Source organism: Heloderma suspectum, chromosome 4 (assembly GCF_057233095.1).
Source record: "Heloderma suspectum isolate Gila_16-S chromosome 4, 16-S_ref, whole genome shotgun sequence".
Classification (NCBI taxonomy): domain Eukaryota; kingdom Metazoa; phylum Chordata; class Lepidosauria; order Squamata; family Helodermatidae; genus Heloderma; species Heloderma suspectum.
The window spans coordinates 121,599,059-121,621,830 of record NC_139461.1 but is presented as its reverse complement, the minus strand read 5'-3'; the positions used below and the strand labels follow the sequence as shown (position 1 = coordinate 121,621,830).

At 46.0% G+C, this 22,772-nt stretch overlaps 1 long non-coding RNA gene across 1 annotated transcript in view; it reads right to left on the bottom strand.

The window, feature by feature from the left end:
• LOC146347375 (uncharacterized) overlaps positions 1–22,772 on the bottom strand; it is an 89,319-nt gene that overhangs the window by 47,145 nt on the left and 19,402 nt on the right. Inside the window, exon 2 of the long non-coding RNA XR_014789867.1 lies at positions 2,842–2,921. This is a non-coding gene — a long non-coding RNA (uncharacterized LOC146347375). The remainder of the gene's footprint in view (positions 1–2,841; positions 2,922–22,772) is intronic.

Sequence of the window (22,772 nt, the reverse complement as noted above, 5' to 3'; positions counted from 1 at the left end):
TAATGTCCCCAATAGCCATGATAGTGCGCTCACTGAACTTGAGCCAGACATCCTAGAGAATGAAGTCAAGTGAGCCTTAGGAAGCATTAGTAACAACAAAGCTAGCGGAGATGACAGTATTCCAGCCGAGCTGTTTAAAATCCTAAAAGATGATGCTGTTAAAGTGCTGCATTCAATATGTCAACAAATCTGGAACACTCAACAGTGGCCACAAGACTGGAAAAGGTCAGTTTACATTCCAATTCCAAAGAAGGGCAACGCCAAAGAGTGTTCAGACTACCGCACAATTGCGCTCATTTCACATGCCAGCAAGGTGATGCTCAAAATCCTACAAGCTAGGCTTCAGCAGTATGCGAACCGAGAACTACCGGAAGTACAAGCTGGGTTTCGAAGAGGCAGAGGAACTAGAGATCAAATCGCCAACATTCGCTGCATCATGGAGAAAGCAAGAGAATTCCAGAAAAACGTCTATTTCTGCTTCATTGACTACGCTAAAGCCTTTGATTGTGTGGATCACAACAAACTGTGGCAAATTCTGAAAGTGATGGGAGTACCAGACCACCTTACCTGTCTCCTGAGAAACCTGTACGAGGGTCAAGAAGCAACAGTAAGAACCAGAGATGGAACAACCGATTGGTTCAAAATTGGGAAAGGAGTACGACAAGGCTACATATTGTCACCCTGCTTATTTAACTTATATGCAGAGTACATCATGAGAAATGCCGGGTTGGATGAATCAGAGGTTGGAATTAAGATTGCTCGGAGAATTATCAACAACCTCCGATATGCAGACGATACCACCCTAATGGCAGAAAGCGAAGAGGATCTAAAGAGCCTCTTGTTGAGGGTGAAAGAGGAGAGTGCAAAAGCTGGTTTGAAACTCAACATTAAAAAAACTAAGATCATGGCATCTGGCCCCATCACTTCCTGGCATATAGAAGGGGAAGAAATGGAAGCAGTGACAGATTTTACTTTCTTGGGCTCCAAGATCACCGCAGACGGTGACTGTAGCCATGAAATTAAAAGACGCTTGCTCCTGGGGAGGAAAGCTATGGCCAACCTAGACAGCATAGTAAGAAGCAGAGACATCACCTTGCCGACAAAGGTCCGTCTAATCAAAGCTATGGTTTTCCCAGTAGTAATGTATGGCTGTGAGAGCTGGACTATAAGGAAGGCTGAGCGCCGAAGAATTGATGCTTTCGAACTGTGGTGCTGGAGAAGACTCTTACGAGTGCCCTGGACTGCAAGGAGGTCAAATCAGTCCATCCTAAAGGAAATCAACCCTGAGTGCTCATTGGAAGGACAGATAATGAAGCTGAAGCTCCAATATTTTGGCCACCTAATTCGAAGAGAAAACTCTCTGGAAAAGACCCTGATGCTGGGAAAGACTGAAGGCAAAAGGAGAAGGGGACGGCAGAGGATGAGATGGCTAGATAGCATCACGGATGCAATGAATATGAACTTGAGCACGCTCCGGGAGAGAGCGCAGGACAGGAAGGCCTAGCGTGCTATGGTCCATGGGGTCACGAAGAGTCGGACACGACTGAACGACTGAACAACAACAACACATCGTGGACCAAATGTCAGTGATTGTAGATGATGTGTTTGATTCTCTGAGAAAAAAATGGTTACATTCTACAGACCAAAACCATCTGTTGGTCCCTGATCTAGCATGGGGCTAAAACAGAGACTGTTTGCTAATCCTGTTTGCTCTAGATCTGGACAATGCAATGACATATCTCAGAAAAACTTTGTCTATGCGTTCCTTGGTAGAAAGATACCTGTGTGTGTTGTACATATGGTCAAATGTACTGTTACTTTTTAAATGTAAAAATTGACCATAGGGAAGGCTGGTTTTCAAATGCCTGGGAAGATTGCTAGAAAAAATATAAAGTAGAATTTTTATTAATGGGTTTTGACAAACCCTTTTACATCAATCTTACCATTATTAGTATAAATCATAACATCCAGAAAAGGAATTTCTAGACAATTCATTTGCAGCCACAGCCCAGCAACGGCTGGAAGACGACCTGGAGCCGTTGCTGCCGGAGCCTCTGTGGCCACCAGGTAGCCTCTGTCCTGTGGGGATTCCACGGGGTGGTGGTGGGGATTCCTCTGTCCCGCCATGGACTCTGGGGGTGGCGGGGGGGGGAGTCCGTGGCAGAATTCTGGAGTCCGTGGCGGAATTCTCCAACATCCCTAATTGCTGGACTGTGGACACAGATGACGTCCACTACGCCATTTGCGTCCTTGCTCTTTAACGTGATAGGCTACGTAAAGATTTACGTAGCCTACCACGGTAAAGTGCAGGACGCCATTTGCAGATGAAGATCCAGTCCATCTTCCCTATGGTGTGTCTATATTAAGTTTAAACCATGCCCACTCTCCCCATGAAATATCTCTGTGATGAAACAAGGCACATTGTGGATGTGTAAGAAAAGGAAAAAAAAGAGGAATTGTCCTCTGTTTAAAATGTTCATTTATAACTCTCAATTAACAACCTACTTATTGGGACAACAAAAAGTCTAATTCTAATGTGAACTTCTAAAAAACACGTATGATTGCATGTCCCCAAAATGTCATTGTCACCACAAAATGCTAGTCTTCTTTCACACAAGAATTTTACTACTGCTGCTGCTCTTTTCAGTGTATTATGGCACTAGTCAGTGACAGGAATTATGTGGTATTGCTGCCTCCTGTTAAAAAGGCCGTGAGCAGAGAAAAAACAAAAGGCAGAACAGAATGAATATTTACCAGTCCCACAGGCACACAAGACTTCTCTTAGAATAAAAGGAGACCACACTCTTCTTTAGTTAAAAAAAGGTAAAATGGTTTACTCACAGTTTCTTGCATAAAAATGCAAGTACAGTATATAGTTTCAGACAAAGGTTGTTCAGTCCACTTCTTCATGTTCTGTAACACTGGCAGGAGAGAGAGCAAACACGTGTGCTCCCAGCAATGGTGGAAGGTCAGAGAGAGAGAAAGGGAAGGAGAGGAGAGAAGCAGTAAACCACACTGTAGGTTATAGAGATCCTAAGGCTAGCTATGCCCCAAATTCCCATGCATTAACTACCTAATTGCCACACTGCCCCCCCTTCCTGTAACTTGCAGATGACGTTGCAATATTCCTAACACTCAAGTTTGATTGTTTATTTATTTATTTGTTTGTTTGTTTATTTATTGCATGTATATCCCACCTTTTTTCCTCTTGCAAGGAACCCAAGGCAGCTTACGTTATCCTCCTCCTCTCCATTTTATCCTCACAACAACAACCCTGTGAAGTAGATTGGGCTGAGAGACTGTGACTGGCCCAAAGTCACCCAGTGAGCTTCCATGGCTGAGTGGGGACTAGAACCCGGATCTCCTGGCTCCTAGTTCAACACTTTCACCAGTACACCACACTGGCTCAAAGGTTCAGCCTTTAACTGCTTTTTCAGTTGCTTATCTACCAGGTGTACATTATTATGCTGTCTCAGTAGCCAACAACTAACTGCATTCCACTGCTGTTGCACTTTCTCATGACCAGAGACCTTGTCCTCCCCATACTTCCAGTCACAGAAGCCTGAAGTTGTGAATGAAGAATTTCTAATTTGCTTAGGAAATGATAAAAAAAATAAGCTTGCAAGAAAAACAATATGCATTACCAGTTGATTCTGAGTCGAGCGATCATGACCTTTTTAATGTGTCACCATTCTGGTGGTGTTGTTTCTCTCTCCAAGAGCTGGTTTGTTTGACAAGCATCTCTTTTGTGAGTTGTACTGTCAAAGTGAGGCAGCGTATACGCTGTTGCAACTTCTGTGTGTGTGGATGCTGGGGGGGCTTTCCTTACATAATTCTAACTTCCTCGTGTATAATATTTGGCCACAAAGCTGTATCGTTAAAAGTATCAAAGCTGGTATTACCTGCAGCCCCAGATATGTCAAGTTCCACTTTAGAATTACAAAGACTAATGGACTCAAATAGCTGTTGGAAATACTCTTCAACTGCTGGAGAAATGGCAATCTCTCTCTCTCCATTTGTACTGTTGTTACCAGTACTACTGCTTCCACAGTTGCTTGTACTTATGTGGTGGTCCTCCTCAACAGAACAATCAGTAATAACTGATGATGTTGCAGAAGAATGAATATGTTTGTTTATATCACAATGTTTGTTGACTACTTCTTCCCTCTGCTGTTTGAGCTTTCTTTTGGCCCAACCACCGTGGCTGAATTATGCCAGAAAGGACTGGAATCTAGCAATATTCTTGAGGCTTCTGCAGTAAAATAGGAATCACTGATGCCACCTACACCTAGGGATGGATGGAACACTTACCTTCCATTCCATTCTGTTTCCACTGGGGGGGAGGTGCTCCGTCCCTCCCCCTGGAATCCTGCCTGGCCGGCTCCGCTCCGCGGCCAAGCCGCGGAGCCACCGGCTGGCTCCGGCCGCCCACAGCCGGACATCTGGCTGCTGGGCAGCCTGCAGGGATGCAAATGGCGGCAGTCGTAGCCGCCGCCATTTGCATCCCTGTATTTAGCCATGATAGGCTACGTAAGTATTTACATAGCCTATCACATCTGGGCAGGTTAAAAAAAAAAAAAGTGTACGCAAATGGTGGTGGCTATGGCCGCCGCCATTTGCGTTCCTTATTTTTCGCCGTCTTAGTCTACGTAAATATTTACGTAGACTAAGACGGCGAAAAATAAGGAAGGCAAATGGCGGCCGTAGCTGCCGCCATTTGCATATGCTTTTTTTTTTTTACCTACCCAGATGTGATAGGCTACGTAAGTCTTTACGTAGCCTATCACGTCAATGTAAAAAAACCAGACCAGACTGCAAATGGTGGCAGCGGCGGCCGGTCGGAAGACCAGCTGCTGCCAACACCGAAGCCACTGCTGGAGCCGCCGCCGTCCGGAACATCTGCCCCAGGTAAGCTTCTTCCTGGGGGGATCCGTGGGAGCGCAGGGGGGTGTCAGGCCATTCCACCACAGTTTTCGGGGGGGGCGAATGCCAGTGCATTTGGCCTCACTGAAATCCATGGCGGAATTCTCCGCCATCCCTACCTACACCAATCCAGGACAATGATGTGATCAGATCACCTGGAAAAGGATGTGCATGGCAAACTGAATTGTGGAGCAGAAGCCTTTGGACCCATCAGAGCTTTCTGAATGTCAGCCACCTCTCTCTCTCTCTCTCTCTCTCTCTCTCTCTCAGTCTCTCTCAATCTCCCTCTCTCTCTCAAAAAGTATTGACTTTGGATTGTTTTTGTTTAGGGGTTACATTTTTAAATAAACAACAGAACCCTCTTATGTAGGATGCAGATTTAGGGTAGTATCCAATGTTAGTTCTATGTAGAGTAGACCCATTGAAATGAATAGGACTTAAGTTAGTTGAAACTAACTTAGGTCTCATTGATTTCAGTTTCTCTACTCAAAGTAGGACTAACATTGGATGCTACCTATAGAATAACATATATTAACAAATAAGCACTAAGGAAAGAAATGAGAATATTTGGGAATAATGAAAGAAATAACAAAGGTTTGTTTGGATATATGCAAATATGTACCTTACAATCAGTAAAGTGTAGAAGAGAATCTGAGTGATCTTTTGTATTTCCAGTTAACTCACCCCCATCTGGGTTCTCTGCATGCCCGCTCAGCCCCGGCCTCCACTTGCTGGTCCCTGGACCATGCTCGAGCCCCTCCTGCGCCCAGTGAACAGCCTGCAGTCACCCTGGTGGCCTTGTCAAGCTTCGCAATCGCCATTTTTTTAAAAATAAAATAGCGATAGCAAAATGCACATATGTGTGCATGCACGGAGATGCACATTTTCGCAAATATGCATATCTGTGTCTGTGCAAAAATGCACATTTTTGCAAAAATGCACATTTTTATGCATATCCAAATATGCACATTCACAAAATGCACATTTTCGTGCATAGGCAAGTATGCATATTTGTGCAATCGCCATTTTATTTCTCAAAAATGGTGACTGTGGAGCTTGACGAGGCTGCTAGGGTGAGTGCAGGCTGTTCGCCAAGCATGGACTCAAGCAGGGGACTCAAGCAGGGGCAGGGGCTCAGCGAGCAGGGCTCAGGGTGTGGACAGGGGCAGTTCTGCTGGATTCCCGGATAGAAATGGGCTCCCGCACCATCCCTAGTAGTACTTCTTGTCCATAACACTGAAGAAACAAGACTTTCCATAGTATCAGAGCGCAATAAATAGCCTGTAATTTTATTAATACATTTATGGATCTTTGTACACCCCCACCAACAGTGAATATATATAAGGCTATTTTGCCACATCATTTTCCAGAAATACTTTGTGAATTGCTCATTCAATAATAAATTTTTATGGGTTGTTAGATACCCAACCCCACTCCAATGGCCTTGGCTTCAGCTATGACAATTGTTGCCAAGTAGGGATGGAGCTCATGCATATATGTGAATGTAATTCCTCCTTAATGACATGCTGACAGTATATACATTATTATAAAACATGACTGGAATATAAAACTCAAGACCTATTCAAATAAGCCATTTTATTTATTATATTGTGTCCTATCAACCTTCCAAAGAACTCAGGATTGTGTAAAGGGGGTTGCCCTTTTTATCCTCTCTGCAATTATGTGGGGATGGGTCATTGTAAAAGATAATGACTGACCCAGTGTCATTCAGGACACTTCATGGCCAAGTTTTCCCTAGTTCTCCACTGCTCTATCCTCTGCACCAGCTTTCTCAACCGGGCGCCCTCCAGATGTAAGTTGTGTTTTGGACCACAACTTACATTATCCCCAACCAGTATTGGGATGATGGGAGTTGTAGTCCCAAACCATCTGGAGGACACCCAGTTGGGAAAGGCTATCCTACACCATTTTGGCATGTGTCAGGGGAACAAGCATGTGCAAGGCCAGAGTTTTCTATGCTGTTTTCCCTGTTGCACTTCTCACAGACAATAAGGCAAGCCACTTCTTATAGCTGAATCAGAGCTGGCCTTGTCAGTTATAGAGATTGTTTCTTATTTAAATAGGTTGTGGTTTGCAGCTGTAGATCTGACTATAGAACATCTCTGCTTTTCTTTTTTCCTGACTGTGAGGACAGTAGAAGTTGGGATCACATAAAAGCATTCAAAATAAAGGACAATGCCAATGCTGGAAGGGTGGATACAAAGACCTTCAACTTGTTCAGGTCTGAGAAAGCAAACAAACAAACAAACCCTGTTTGAGTTGGATGACAAAGCCAAAGAACTGAACATAGATATGCTGTATGCATTGGCTGTGCGGTGAGGGGATCCTATACTGAATTATATTTTTATGAAATTAACGATGCTCGGAATCTGTATTAATATAGAATTAATACTTTTACTAAATCCATGGAAAGGCAGTTACTATGAAACTGCTATTGAATTTGAAATGAATTGTGAACTGTAGAGAGATTTATCTGAATAACAACAATATAGGATTGTGAATTATCTCTAAAGGCCACTTTGTCACAATAATGAATAAACTTGGGACTTTGAATTACTTTTCAGAATGTGTAATGCTAACGTTACTGAAAAAGGTTATAATGACACAAGTTTCTTTTTAGTTTTGTAGTCTGTGAACACATTAATGATGCACTAAATAAAACAGAAGCTCTTAGTTGTCTAGCCAATACTCATAGTTTAAAATGTATTCTTTATTGATGAAATATATGTCCCACCTTTCCATTACAAATAGTGCTCAGAGTGGCCAACAACAAATACAAATACTATAATTAAAACATAAAGGCAAATCAAACACAATAATAATGATATAATAATAATAATAATAATAATAATAATATAACAATAACCGTTAATGAACAGCACCCACCATTTAAAACCTACTTTAAAAAGCTAAACACTCATCTGCACGAACATATATTTCCCTACCAGCAGAAGAACATAAGATGGAGCTGGGCTTTCTTCCCTTGGTAGGTAATTCCAGAGCCTGGGAGCAGCTCCACTGAGAAAGGCCCTCTCTTACATTCCCACCAAATGTACCTTTGATAGCGGTAGGACAAAGAGAATGGGTTCTCCCAAGGGACTTGAAATCCTGGCAGGGTCACATTGGAGGATGTGGTCTTTCAAACAGCCTGGTCACAAGTTATATGGGGCTTTATAAGTCATAAATACCAGCTTCGGTGGGTCTGCCAACTACGGGCTCTCCTGGACAGGGATAGCTTGGCCACAGTGGTACAGGTGTTAGTAACCTCAAGACTGGATTACAGCAATGTGCTCTATGTGGGGCTGCCCTGGAGGCTATTTTGGAAGCTGGAGCTAGTGCAGAATGCAGCAGCTCAGATGCTGTCGGGATTCTCGGGAGCTGCCCCTTTCCAGCATGCAACTCCATTGCTCAGGGAAGTGCACTGGCCTCCTACTTGCTACCAGGCTGGGTTTAAGGTTTTGGTACTAGTGTACAAAGCCCTAAACAACTGGGGATGAGCGAGGATACCTTACAACCTGCCTGGTCACTGAGGTCATCATGTAGTGGTGGCTTCACATGGACCTATGTCCCAATTGGATTCCCCCCTGAGAAGAGCCTTCAGTGTGGTGGCCCCCTTCCTTTGGAACCCCTTCCCCCTGGAAGTTAGGCAGGCACCAACACTTTGCTACTCCAGAAAACAGCTCTTTTCCAGGAAGCATTCCTTAACTAACGAGCCACGGTTTTTATTGCCATTCTGTTTTTAAAAGAGCAATTTTAATAATGGTATTTTAATTGTTTTTATCTTTTTTAATTTTTTTTTACTTCTTATGTTCACAACTCCAGAATCTGTTTTAGATATGGAGTGGTAAACAAATGCTGTAAATAAAATAAATAAATATACATCACTTTGAATTGTGCCTGGAAATTGACTGTTGCTAGTGAACCGGAGAGTCATATACTCCCTATAATTGGCCCTGGTCAATCATCCGGCTGCAGCATTCTGGACCAGCTGAAGTTTCCAAACTGTAGAGTACATCACAGTAAACCAAATATATTACAGTATCTCAAACTAAGGCATGTATCACTGTGGCCAGGCTTGACATTTCCAGGAAAGGACACAGTTAACTTAGCTGTGCATACACACTCTTGGCTACTGCCGAACCCGTGGTATCTAGGTTCAGGGCTAAATCCAGGAGTACACTCAAGCTGTGAATCTGAGTCTTCAAAGGGAGTGTAATCACATCCAATACAACTTGAATCCTTATTCTGTGATCTCTGATTTAACTGACCAGAAACAGTTCTATCTTGTCTGGATTAAGCTTTGATTTCTTTATCCTTATCCACTCCATTACTGACATCGAGCACTGATTCACAGCTCAAACTGCCTCATTGGATTTAGATGGAAAGGAGATATACAGTTGGGTGTCATCAGCATACTGGTGGCACTGAACCCCCAAATACACACACACACACACACACACACACACACACTATAAGAGACAATATGGACAACTCAGGGACATCACAGGCCAAAGGCCATAGCATCAGTGTTGAACATGATCCCCACCCAGGCCAGCACTACCTTCTGAAATCATCCCTCCCCCAAGAAGTACCGGGAAAGAAGGAGACCATGGTTGATAGCACTGGAAACTGCAGGACCTGCAAGAACACACTTTTCCAGTTCCTGGTGTAGATCATCCGCTAAGGTGACCCAAACAGCCTCTGTCCCATAACCAGTCCTGAAGCCAGGTTGAAATGGATCTAGCTAATCTACCTCATACAGAGACATCTGGAGCTGAGTCAGCAGTACACACTCCAATATATTTGCATGTTTTTCTGTTTGTAAAAAAAAAAAAAAAGTGCTTGTGTTAAGGAGCAAGAACGAGATGAGATGAGCATTGATGTTGAACTTGAACATTGCTCGTTCTCTCATCCTTAGTGTATTCCAGATCAGGGGCTGAATCTGGAACTAGATCCTGAAGCATTTCATGAATAGTCCTCCTAAGCAAAGAAACTCAAGGGTATCTACTTATTTTCTGCCAAACATTTAAGTAAGACAGAATTCTAATAGTAACAATGGTGTTCGTGAAACCCTTCTGTTTTTACTCAATGTTTATGTGAACTTTGTCTGAAGAAGAATCTCAAAATGTGCTTCAAATCTAATTTTAGGAGAAACATTGGTAGCAATTCCAATAGCAATGATTCTTTTTTCTTTAATATCCCATGTGTAACGATTAGTCTTCTAATCACAGCAAAAGAGAAAGCAAGAACTGAACTGTATTCTTCTAACAATGTTCATAAATGTTTTATTGACTGTCTGTCTTCCAACTCATTAAATATAATGGTTCTCAGTTGTTATTAGATAATGAGCTAAACATTATGTGAGTTCGAAGCTAGCATGTAGGACAGTTCAGTTTGTTTCAGCATCTATTATGTGTTGGGCAGTTTAGTTCGAGATTCCAGAAAGTGTAGAAAACCTGACTAAACAAGGACATGAGTCTGCAGGAACATTCACAAAGGTATACATCCCTTTGTGAACATTTACAAAGGGATGTGTACTTTACTGTCTGTGCATACCTGGTCCCTGTTGCCCCAACATATCCTTCTCTTTCAGTGTTTTCCCTTGCTTTTCCTTCTATTGCTTCCCCGCGTTTACTGCCTTACCAAACCAAGCAAGAGCTTCCTATAATTGTTCCCCGGTTAAATCAAGGTCCTGCATTCACTCAGAGCTTTCTAAGCATCTCTTACATGGCAGGAATAAGTCTACATCTCTCTAGATCCTTCATGAGATGTTAGAGACCCTCCTTATCATTAGGAAGGTGATACCCTATTATATAATAAATAAATAACATTATATAAAAAATTAAAAGGTATGCACTTTTCTTACATATACATGAACTTGGTGATCTAATCCATCCTGTCTTTGGAGAGCATGGTCTGTCCGTCATAATGGAGGAGTCCTGCAGCCCTCTGTACTGTCCTGAAAGAAAGAGCTACCTATCCTCCTCCTACAGACAGACAATTCTTCCCCAAAGGTTACAGGGCAATACAGCAAAGAAAGGGTGCAGGGTGCATCTGATACACAGTCCCTCTACAGTCCAGGCTGCTCTTGATTGGTAGACTGGTGGTCAAGGCTGGTCCATTTCACTCTGTCACAGAATGGAGCTCCTTCTGCTCTGACCTGAAAGCAAGCAATAGCTATCAAAATAACACCCCTAGTCCCATGCAGGGAGGTCATGTACCCACATTTAGGCTGCAGTCCTGTACCTCCTTTCTCTGCAAACTGGACTGTTTTTTTATCTGTAGTGTGGTGGTCTGCATTGTTCTGTCTCTGGTGGTCAAGGTTGGTCTGTCACAAGGAAGGAGCTCTTCCTGGTCTGTTTTCAAAATAAGCAATAACTGTCAAAGTTATTGACCACATCTAGGCTGTGGTCTTGTCCTAAATACCATAGTTAATGCCACAGTTGTATATCCACTCTCTTCACTGTCTAGGCAGTCTGGACTCTGCCTCTCATGTGGCTCTGCCTCTTGGGTCTCTGCCTCTGGAGAGCCAGATCTTCTTTCTCAAGGAAGGAGCCTTCCTTCCTCTTTCCCACAAGTGCAGAGCCCCTTTCAACAGCAGAAACAAAATGGTGCCCATGAGCGAAATGGTCATATGAAACTCAAACAGTTCCATCGTGACAATTAAAACAATTCTGTAGAAAAACATTGTACTTCATACTTCTGCCATATAAACTAAAATGTTTATTTACCAATTTTGGGGAAAGCATCTGTGTATGCCTCCTGCTTTGTTTGTTGTCAAAGCACCAGTCAAAGACAGCATCCTCAGATACAGATTCCAGTACACCCTTTTCAGCTGAAATGACTGCAAGGTTGTGTCATCTAGTTGGTCTGATTATGCTTCTGAGCCAGGTGTGTAGATGTCCAAAAACACTGAATGACTGTTCACAGTTACAACAACTCCTTGAAATAGTTAGGGCAACTTGCATTATGGGTCTTATGGTTGGGAACATGTCAGGGTCTAAAAGCTGGTATATATTGTCCATACTGAGATTACTGAGATCTGCATGTTTATGGGCTATATACCTTCTCACAACTTCTACTTCTTCAGGCTTTAGTTCCACTTTGTAATGTGTAGCAAGTGCGGTGAGGTCCTCTGCAGAGAGAATGATTTGGTAGTGAGGATTGAATGCCTGAATTCCCAACGTTAGTTCTTGAATATTAGAGAACTGCTAGTTAAGTTCAGAGATCATCCTGTCTAGGCAAGGATATAATAATTTTGTCCTGAGATTATCTGGTGTGATGACATCCTTGTGTGGGCCAGTTGAAGTATCAACCTGAAATCATACATGTGTTTTTGCTTTTCTGTGGCACTGCTGTTTCATGCATGTCAATGCCATTGCTGGCGCATAATGCCAACACCTTTTCATATATCACTTTTGATTGTTCAAGAGTTCTCCTATTTTTTTATAGTGCTGCATACAGCTGCTTTGCCAAGCCAATGATTTATTATTTTTATTTTGGGAGTAACTTGTGGAAGCCCTCTGTTGTGCTAAGGAGAGAATGGAACATAAACAGGCAGTATACTGTGGGCAATTTGTGCAGCTTTGCTGAAAGGCCAGTGGCTGTTGGAGAATTAATTTCTGAAAGGCATTGTACAACAGCGGTGAAGGTTGTTACCAGTCAAAGAATGTACCTAGCAAGACCAGTGTGTATCAGAAAGCTGTACCAGTTCACCTTTTTATCTTGAGCTCAGCTTGGACCTCAATGAATCTTTTGTGATTTAACCAAAGATAAGGAAGGTGTACATGTTTTCCAGTGCATTAAAAAAAAAAAAAATAGCTTCCTTAATAGACTTAAATGTGTGACAGATAGGCATGGCAGAGAATTCCGCCACGATCTTGGTGAGGCCGAATGCCAACGCATTTGGCCTCCCAAAATCTGTGGCGGAACGAAGCCCCCCCCCACGAAATGGGCCCGGAATGGAGCCTACATTTGTCGGCCTTTCCGGTGCTTCTCAAATGGCGGCCGCGTCTGCAGCCGCCATTCGCATCTTTCAAATGGCCGTGATAGGCTACGTAAATACTTACGCAGCCTATCACAGCTAACGCAGGGATGCCATTTGCATCCCTGCAGAGGCTGTGATAGGCTACATAAATATTTATGTAGCCTATCATGGCAAAAAAAGGGAACGCAAATGGCGGCGGCTATAGCGGCTGCCATTTGCATTCCCTTTTTCACCGTGATAGGCTACATAAATATTTACATAGCCTATCACAGCTAAAAAAGGGTATGCAAATGGCGGCTGCCATAGCCGTCGTTATTTGCGTTCCCTATTTTTTTGCCATGATAGGCTATGTAAATATTTACATAGCCTATCACGGGCCAGCATAGGGAGTAGGGATGGATGAAAGTCACTTACCTGTCCTCGAAGCTTTTCGCAGTGGGTGGGAGGCGCTTCGTTGCTCCCCCCCATGAAGTTCAGGCCGGGGGGGGAGGCTTCCCGTCTCGCCTGGCCAAAATTCAGGCAGGGGGAGAGGCTTCCCGCCTCGCCCGGCTGAAATTCAGGCCGGGGAGGAGGCGCCTCGCCTCGCCCGGCCGCGAACTAAAAAGTTTTTTTAAAAAGAAAAAAAACGCCGCCGTGATAGGCTACGTGACGATTAATGTAGCCTATCATGGCTAGATCTGCAAAGTCAGCCGTGATAGGCTACATTAATCGTCACGTAGCCTATCATGGGTGACTTAAAAAAAAAGAAAAAAGCATGTACGCAAATGGCGGCCCCCATAGGGAGCCGCCATTCGCGTTCCTTATTTGGTTGCTGTAGTCTACGTAAAGATTTACGTAGACTACAGTGACCAAATAAGGAACGGGAATGGCGGCTCCCTATGGGGGCCGCCATTATCCGTACGCGCTTTTAAAATTTTTTTTAAGTCACCCGTGATAGGCTACGTGACGATTTACGTAGCCTATCACGGCTGACTTTGCAAATCTAGCTGTGATAGGCTACGTTAATCGTCACGTAGCCTATCATGGGGGCGTGTTTTTTTTTCTTTTATTGGAATGGCGGTGACGGCAGCCGGTCAAAAGACCGGCTGCCGCTCCCACCCCGGACAAACACCCGCCGAACCGCCAGCCGGACCCGCCACCGGGAGGGACATTTGCCAAAGGTAAGTCCCGTCCCGGGAGGGTGCGGGGTGTGGGGGTGTGTGGACAATTTCTCCCCAAAACTTGTTCGGGGGGCCGAACACATTGGCGCTTGGCCCCCCGAAGTTTCGGGGAGAAATTCTCCGCCAACCCTAATAGGGAGGCAAATGACATCCCCTACACAGAATGCCATTTGCATCCGCAGCAGCCCGGCAGCGGCTGGATGCCCGCTGCAGGTTGGCCCGGCCTGGCCATGGAGCGGAGCTGGGCAGGATTCCAGGGGGGGAGGAACGGATCACCTCCCCCCACCTGCGGAACCCGGCGGAGCCAGGTAAGTGGGGTTTCGTACACCCCTAGTGACAGAGCACCAGATTGCATTCGCGGGCGTAACAATGGGCATAAATAGCTTATGGGTGATATTTCTGAAATCTAACTTGAACACCACCACTTATGCAACTCTGAACAGCAACAGCTACACTTTTATAAGTGTGCTATACATTGAAGATTGTCTATCTTGTTGACACACTGGCCTTATTCAGACATACATTGGGGAAAGGTGGTCAGTCTAACCATGGTGCATGGTGGTTACCGCTAACCACTGTGAGTGCTGACACATGTGCAGGTAACCATGTTCTGCAACATGGTTGGACTAACCATTGCGAGCAGAGATGAGTCAAAGAAGAGTCAGACAACAAGGCTTGGGTTGAAAATTGGGCCACATTTATTGAACATATCTGCGTATACAAGAGGGCCACCGACTTGGCTATGAGGTTGGCCCAAATGTGCATGGCTAGGTAAATAGGGAAGATCTCCAGAAAGGCAAGGTCCTGACAAATTCTGGCAGTGGCCCAACTCTCAGGCCACTGCACGGGGCACCACCAAACCTGCCGTATGTGTCCAAGACTCAGTGTACCATTGGCGCCTGAGTGAACCTGTGGGTTGGCTTGGATGAGCAGCTTACACCACTAGGAGGGGACGCCAGTAAAATCCCACAACATTGAAGCCAGAACCCCAGATCAATACGCATAGCAGAAGTGACCCTGGTCCTATGGTGCAGCAGCTGCAGCCCCTGCATTGCCCAACAGAGCCGGTGCAGAAAGGCACGGCCAGGGGTCACTACCCTGCATGAGAAATTGAAAAATGCCCTACAACGTCTTGCAAAGGCCCCCAAGGGAGACCTTAGGGAGATGTAAAACCTCCTGGAGCTGTGCCTGAAGGACCGGAAATATGTCCTGAGGGAGGCGAGAACATTGCTTAAGGGTGTCTAACTCGATTCCCTGAAATGTTAACGTGGCAGATGGGCCCACTGTCTTGTGAGCAAAAGTGACACTGAAGTCAAAAGGAAAGGGAACGAATGCTTCCATTAAGTCAGAACAGTGCCTCAGGCTCCAGGGCCCTACACAGCACATGCCCATCAGGGGCCAGGCACTGGGCTCCTGGACCGAGACAACTGTCTCATCGGAAGAGGTATTTCGCACTAAGCGCAGACTCCCAGGGATCTCGTCAAGAATGGACTGGCGTTTGGGGAAGATAGGCTATGAAAGGGGGGGCTATAACCCATCCTGCCAGTACTTCCTTGTCTATTTTTCCCGAACCCGTCAATGCATGGTAAGGAAAGAGTTTGATTGCGAGCTAAGTATGGCCTATGTCGACCCAAGAAAGGGGTCCTAAAACCTATCATGAAGTGATGTTCCAAGTAGAATGTGTTTCCACTGTCGGGGTAGTGTTTTAAAAGCCAGAAGAGCGGCTCCATCCTAACAGGATGGGGACCATTTGAGGGAGCTGTAGCCCACTACAAGGCTTCTCACTGCCTTGGCCTACCCGAAGGGGGACCCCGCCACTCCCGGGCTCTTGGAGAAGAGGCGCATGGGTGCTGTCCGCTGCAAGAGGAGCACTCATGACGAAACAGCAAGGATTCCGGGAGCATGAGCTCTTGGGGCTGTACTCCCAGCACACCAAATGGTGCTGAACCACTGGACCTGCAATAGGTAGAGGCCAGTGTTGGGTCCATTGCCAAAACCTGGCAGGGAAGGAGGCATAACTTGTAGCCCAAAGGTCCCAGTCTCTCAGGTCCCAGCGCATAGAAGGGTAATAGCGGCCCTTCTGTGGAAAACCTCATCATAAGCCAGCCATGCTGCTCCTAAGGTGAAAGCAATAGGAAAAAACTAGCCCAGATGGGCATTGCCCCCCTCTCCGGATAGCAAAAGGAGACAATATTGCCACCTACGTGGGAGTCTGAGTGTGGGTGCAGGGGCAAGGGATACAGAGCTAATCCGGCAGGACCCCGCCAGACACTAGTGGAAGGGGAGTTGAGCAGCTGGGGCTACTGTGGAAATGTCACTAACGGAGCTGCAGGTGTCCCGTGCATCATATCTGGGGCAGACGCGACCAGGTCCCTTGTGAGCAAGGGGGGATGTCGCTTGCGGTGCTGCTGACAGAGATGCCCCAGGAGGGTGGACTGCCTCCAGCGGTGGTGTGCCACCCAGGTGAGCCTGCGAAGATAAGGTGTAGGCCTCAATGGCATCCAGCTGCACTGGATCTGGGGCAGCAGCACCCAGGTCCCCGGCCATCAAGGCAGATGATGTTACTTGTGTGGCTGGTGGCAGAGCTGCCTCAGGAGGATGGACTGCCTCCGGTGGTGGCATGCTGCCCAGGTGAGCCTGCGTAGACAAGGTGGAGGCCGAAATGGCATCCAGACATGCTGGACACTGGGCGGCCGTGCTTGGATCCCTTGCTAGTGTGGCGGGGGGTGTCGACTGCGTCACCAGTAGGGATGTACAAAAGTCACTTACCTTGCCCGAAATTTGATTTGCGGTGGGGGGGAGGCACTCTGTCCCTCCCCCCCAAAATTCTGGCCAGGGGGGAGGCGCCCTGTCCCTCCCCCCTGAAATTCTGGCCGGGGGGGGAGGCGCCGCGTCCCTCCCACCGTGAATCCCTGCTGGCCGGGAACGCAAATGGCGGCGGCCATAGCCACCGCCGTTTGCTTCCCTGCAATCAGCCGTGATAGGCTACATAAATGTTTACATAGCTTATCACGGCTGAGTTAAAAAAAAAAAGGAGTAAAAAAACACACACAAAAAACGCACGGACGCAAATGGCAGCACCCATGGGCACCGCCATTTGTGTTCCTTATTTTGGCACGTCTAGTCTATGTAAACATTTATGTAGACTTCGGCGAAAATAAGGGGAACGCAAATAGTGTTGCCCTTATTTTCGCCGTAGTCTACGTAAATGTTTACGTAGACTACACGTGCCAAAATAAGCAACTCATTTGCATACGCGCTTTTTTTTTTTTAAGTCAGCTGTGATAGGCTACGTAAACATTTACGTAGCCTATCATGGCTGACTGCAGGGACGCAAACGGCGGCAGCTATGGCGGCCGCCGCCATTTGCGTCCTGGCAGGAGATGTGGTTTCACAGCTGGAGGGACGGGGTGCCTCCCCCTGCCCAGAATTTCAGAGGGAGGGACGGAGCACCTCCCCCCCCACTGCGAAGCAAATGTCGGGATCAGGCAAGGGACTTTCATCCATCCCTACTTCATCCTCAGACTCAGAGTCGAGCCAAAGCTTTGGCCTCTTCATGGGAGGTCGTGGGGCTTTACCCTTTCCTTTTCCACCCCCTTTCTTAGGAGGCATGGCATATGGCGAAGGACTACTTTGAGAAAAGAGACTGGTCTAAAGTCACCCAGTGAGGCCTATGGCCAAATGTGGACCAGGACCTGGGGTCCGGGTGCAACACTCTAACCACTATACTGCACAGCCCCTTACAGTGGAGCTGAAGGCCAGGAGGCCGGCCGAAGGTAGGGCCTGAGAGACCCGCAAGCCCGGAGAGGGCGCTGGCGGCAAGAGCCCTCCCCCAAACCCTCCAAACCTGTGGGCCTGTTGGCCTGGAAAGAAGAGCCCAGGTGGGGGGGACGCTGGGACAGGGGAGTCCCTTGGAGGGTGGTGAAGCACCGCCACTGCTGCGGACAGACTGGCCTGGGGACCGCGTCCTCGGCAGCATGAGGCTTGGCAGAGGGACTTGATGAGGAGGGGGAGCGCCGCTGGCAACCAGGCTATGCTGCGCGGCCACCGGCAGAGACCAGCTGGACTGCTCCCAGTGCCCGCCGCGGTGCGGGAGGAGGAAGGCAGAGGGGGCGTTATTTGCATTCCCGTTATTTTCGCCATAGTCTACGTAAATGTAGTAAACGTAGTCTCCCGTAGGAACCTGCAGTCCTTTCTGCTGTAGGCCATTTTGGTGCTCAGCGGCTACTCCTTCTTTGGCTACTCTTGCCACAAAACTCAATGGTAGTGGTCATTTAACCATGGAGGCTGTTCAGACATGATGCTAAGCCATGGTAGAGCCCATTAACCATCTTGCAGCAAGTGGTTAATGAACGTGGTTAGTCTGTAGTTAATAAACCACCATGGTTGGGACAGGCACCTGCTCAGACATCATGCTAAGCCAACATGGTTAGCTCAAAACTTCTAACCATCATGGCTTAATGTGATGGCTGAACAGGGCCAGTGTCAATGTTATATTGCTTCAGTGACTGAATCCGCATTAAAATATTTTAATTCACTGAATCCCAGAAACTTTCCCACTGAATCTTTCAGAGAAGAGTTCCCTGGAGCAACATACTGGCCACCAAGGTATAGCTCCTCCTTATGTTTATCCCTTGCTTCATCAGCCATTACTGCATACATTCCTGCTTTCTTTGATTTATTCACTATAGTGCATTTACTTCTTCTAAACAGGACTGCACACCTTCATTCTGAGACAAATGGGAAGTTCAGGTAGTATTGGCTGGTGCTTGTAGCCTTAGAGAAATGGGTCAAACTTTGCTAGCAAATTTAAGCACTCAGTAAAATTTCCTCTATTTCGACTTCCTTCACTTTCATTGTGGCCTTTAAACGGTATTCCTTCTTTGCCAAGAAATTGTGTGAGATCAATGATGCAGAAGATATTACCGCCTTTCTCTGATCTGATGATCATTTACCACATGCAACTGTTCTACTGCATCACCATGCACCTGACTGTCATTCAAGGCTGCCCAAGCAGTTGTGCCTCACTCATGAACTGCTGTTCTTTCATGCTCTCTAAAGACATCTAGAGCTCTCTTCTAGTTTCTGAAGCCAGTATTAATCAGTGCATCACTTTTACATCCAACATGTTTTGGCCCAAAGTTCTTGCAAGCAAAACAAAATGCAGCATTGAACAGAATATTCCAACCACCTGTTTTTTAGGGACGTCAGAGGAATCAGATCGACGGGTGGAGCGTGATGAGCCTTCATCACTCCCCCCCCCAACTCCTTTCCATCTTCTACCAGCTGGCCTGCTCAGTGCACAAAAAGCTGGGCCAGCTGCTGAAATTTCCATAAATCATTATTTTTCTTAGGTTTCCCAATCCCTCCAGTGCACACGATCAGGCAGTCTGATACCAGACACCCAAATCAATGAGATTTCTATATTGCAGGGAATCCCATTCCCATGGCAAAAGCTTAATGGTTACACTCTTCAGAAATCATATAGCTGATGGTCAGTAGCTATAGGCTCTATGTAATTCCAGAACAGTCCAAAGCTAAACACTACTACCGTGACTGAGATCCTTATAATGTAGTTTCTCTGTTGCCATCTCCATGGTTCTGAACATAAGGGAAGGGGTCTAGATTCCTGGGTACCTAACTCAGACAATCCTTTCATGGGGCTCCAACCCTGGACATGGAAAGGGAATGATTCCTGGAATGAACCCATCAGGCAATCAAGGGATAACTTCCTGAAAGACCTAAACAACCCACACCCATAGAGAGTCCAACTTTGAATCTTTTATTGATGATAACTCCAAGCTAGATGGTCAAGGCTCATCAAGATCAAGGGAAAGGCATACCCCCACACACAAGGAGTTCCAGGCCACCGCTTTCACATTGGCAACTCCACACTGCATGAGTTCTGGGAGAGGGAAGTCCAAAAGTCGTAGATCAAACCCAGCCTGCCGAACACTGAGCTGACTGCAAACACAGACACACAATCCACAACAAGTCTATGAAAAGCCTCGCAGTACTTTTCATGGCAAGTCCTTAACAATCCAAAGTTCCAGTCCATGTGCAGAGTGCCTCCAAAAGCCCAGATGATGATGGATCCAAACAGAGGAGGCTTCGGGCAATGAAGATGAGATGTTCCTAGAAAAGGCTATTTGCCTTTGCATCAGCTTAAGAGAGAAGACATGACTGTTAGGCACCCCCTCTGGATCCCTTGATAGACAAGGGCCTTTAGCCTTTCAGCAAGGTCCCTGTCTGAAGAGGGAGGCACTGCTCAGCCCTCCAGCAGTGATGCTTCAACCTGGGCAACCCTTCTGCAAACACCACCCCTCCTCTGTCAGGTTCTCACAGACAGCTTCCAGCCTCCCTGCCTGCCAAGGCCAGACCAGCAGGTGGACAGGGAGTTGGGTGACAGAGAACAGTGTTCTGAGAACACTGACAGAGATAAGCTCACTCAGACTCTGACATTCCAGACACTGAATAGGCCCAAGCCTTTTCGGACTACTTCTAATCAAATCCTGGCTATAACCTACAAGGACCTCAGCAGTACCGAAGCTGGGTCTTGACAATTCTTTGCATAAAAGAACATTTGAACAAATTGTGGCCTCAAATGTGCAAATTTGCATAATTTGCACAAATTTCCGCTGCAAATTATGCACATTTGCAGAATATCTGCAAACTGTGGCCGTAATTTGTGCAAATCATGCAAATTTGCACAATTTACAGCTGAAATGTGTGCAAACCATGCAAGTTTGCCCCCTTTTGGCTGTAATTGGCACAAATTATGGCTGAGACAAAAAAAGACAACCCTGCATCAAATGTCTTTGGAACTTGGGGAAACTCTGCAGCATGGCTTGGTTCACAAAACTAAGCTGTGAAAGCCCAGTGAGACCCCAAAAGGTAGGATTTCCCAGCAACAGACTCCCCTTGTTGTTCAGTCGTGTCCGACTCTTCGTGACCCCATGGACCATAGCATGCCAGGCCTTCCTGTCCTGCGCACTCTCCCGGAGTGTGCTCAGGTTCATATTCATTGCATCGGTGATGCTATCTAGCCATCTCATCCTCTGCCGTCGCCTTCTCCTTTTGCCTTCAGTCTTTCCCAGCATCACAGTCTTTTCCAGAGAGTTTTCTCTTCGCATTAGGTGGCCAAAATATTGGAGCTTCAGCTTCAGTATCTGTCCTTCCAATGAGCACTCAGGGTTGATTTCCTTGAGGATGGACTGATTTGACCTCCTTGCAGTCCAGGGGACTCGTAAGAGTCTTCTCTAGCACCACAGTTCGAAAGCATCAATTCTTCGGCGCTCAGCCTTCCTTATAGTCCAGCTCTCACAACAATACATTACTACTGGAAAAACCATAGCTTTGATTAGACGGACCTTTGTCGGCAAGGTGATGTCTCTGCTTCTTACTATGCTGTCTAGGTTTGCCATAGCTTTCCTCCCAAGGAGCAAGCGGCTTTTAATTTCATGGCTACAGTCACCGTCTGCGGTGATCTTGGAGCCCAAGAAAGTAAAATCTGTCACTGCTTCCATTTCTTCCCCTTCTATATGCCAGGAAGTGATGGGGCCAGATGCCATGATCTTCGTTTTTTTAATGTTGAGTTTCAAACCAGCTTTTGCACTCTCCTCTTTCACCCTCAACAAGAGGCTTTTTAGATCCTCTTCACTTTTTGCCATTAGGGTGGTATTGTCTGCATATCGGAGGTTGTTGATAATTCTCCCAGCAATCTTAATTCCGACCTCTGATTCATCCAACCCGGCATTTCTCATGATGTACTCTGCATATAATTTAAATAAGCAGGGTGACAATATGTAGCCTTGTCGTACTCCTTTCCCAATTTTGAACCACTCGGTTGTTCCATGTCCGGTTCTTACTGTTGCTTCTTGACCCTCGTACAGGTTTCTCAGGAGACAGGTAAGGTGGTCTGGTACTCCCATCACTTTCAGAATTTGCCACAGTTTGTTGTGATCCACACAATCAAAGGCTTTAGCGTAGTCAATGAAGCAGAAATAGACATTTTTCTGGAATTCTCTTGCTTTCTCCATGATGCAGCGAATGTTGGTGATTTGATCTCTAGTTCCTCTGCCTCTTTGAAACCCAGCTTGTACTTCCGGTAGTTCTCGGTTCGCATACTGCTGAAGCCTAGCTTGTAGGATTTTGAGCATCACCTTGCTGGCATGTGAAATGAGTGCAATTGTGCGGTAGTTTGAATACTCTTGGCGTTGCCCTTCTTTGGAAATGGAATGTAATCTGACCTTTTCCAGTCTTGCGGCCATTGCTGAGTGTTCCAAATTTGTTGGCATATTGAATGCAGCACTTTAACAGCATCATCTTTTAGGATTTTAAATAGCTCAGCTGGAAGACTGTCATCTCCGCTAGCTTTGTTGTTACTAATGCTTCCTAAGTCCCACTTGACTTCACTCTCGAGGATGTCCGGCTCAAGTTCAGTGACCGCACTATCATGGCTATCAAGGACATTACTATCATGGCTATCAAGGACATTAAGATCTTTCCTGTATTGTTCTTCTGTGTATTCTTTCCACCTCTTCTTAATCTCATCTGCTTCTGTGAGGTCCCTGCCTTCTTTGTCCTTTATCATGCCCGTCTTTGCACAAAACGTTCCCTTGAGATCTCCAATTTTCTAGAAGAGATCTCTAGTCTTTCCCATTCTGTTGTTTTCCTCAATT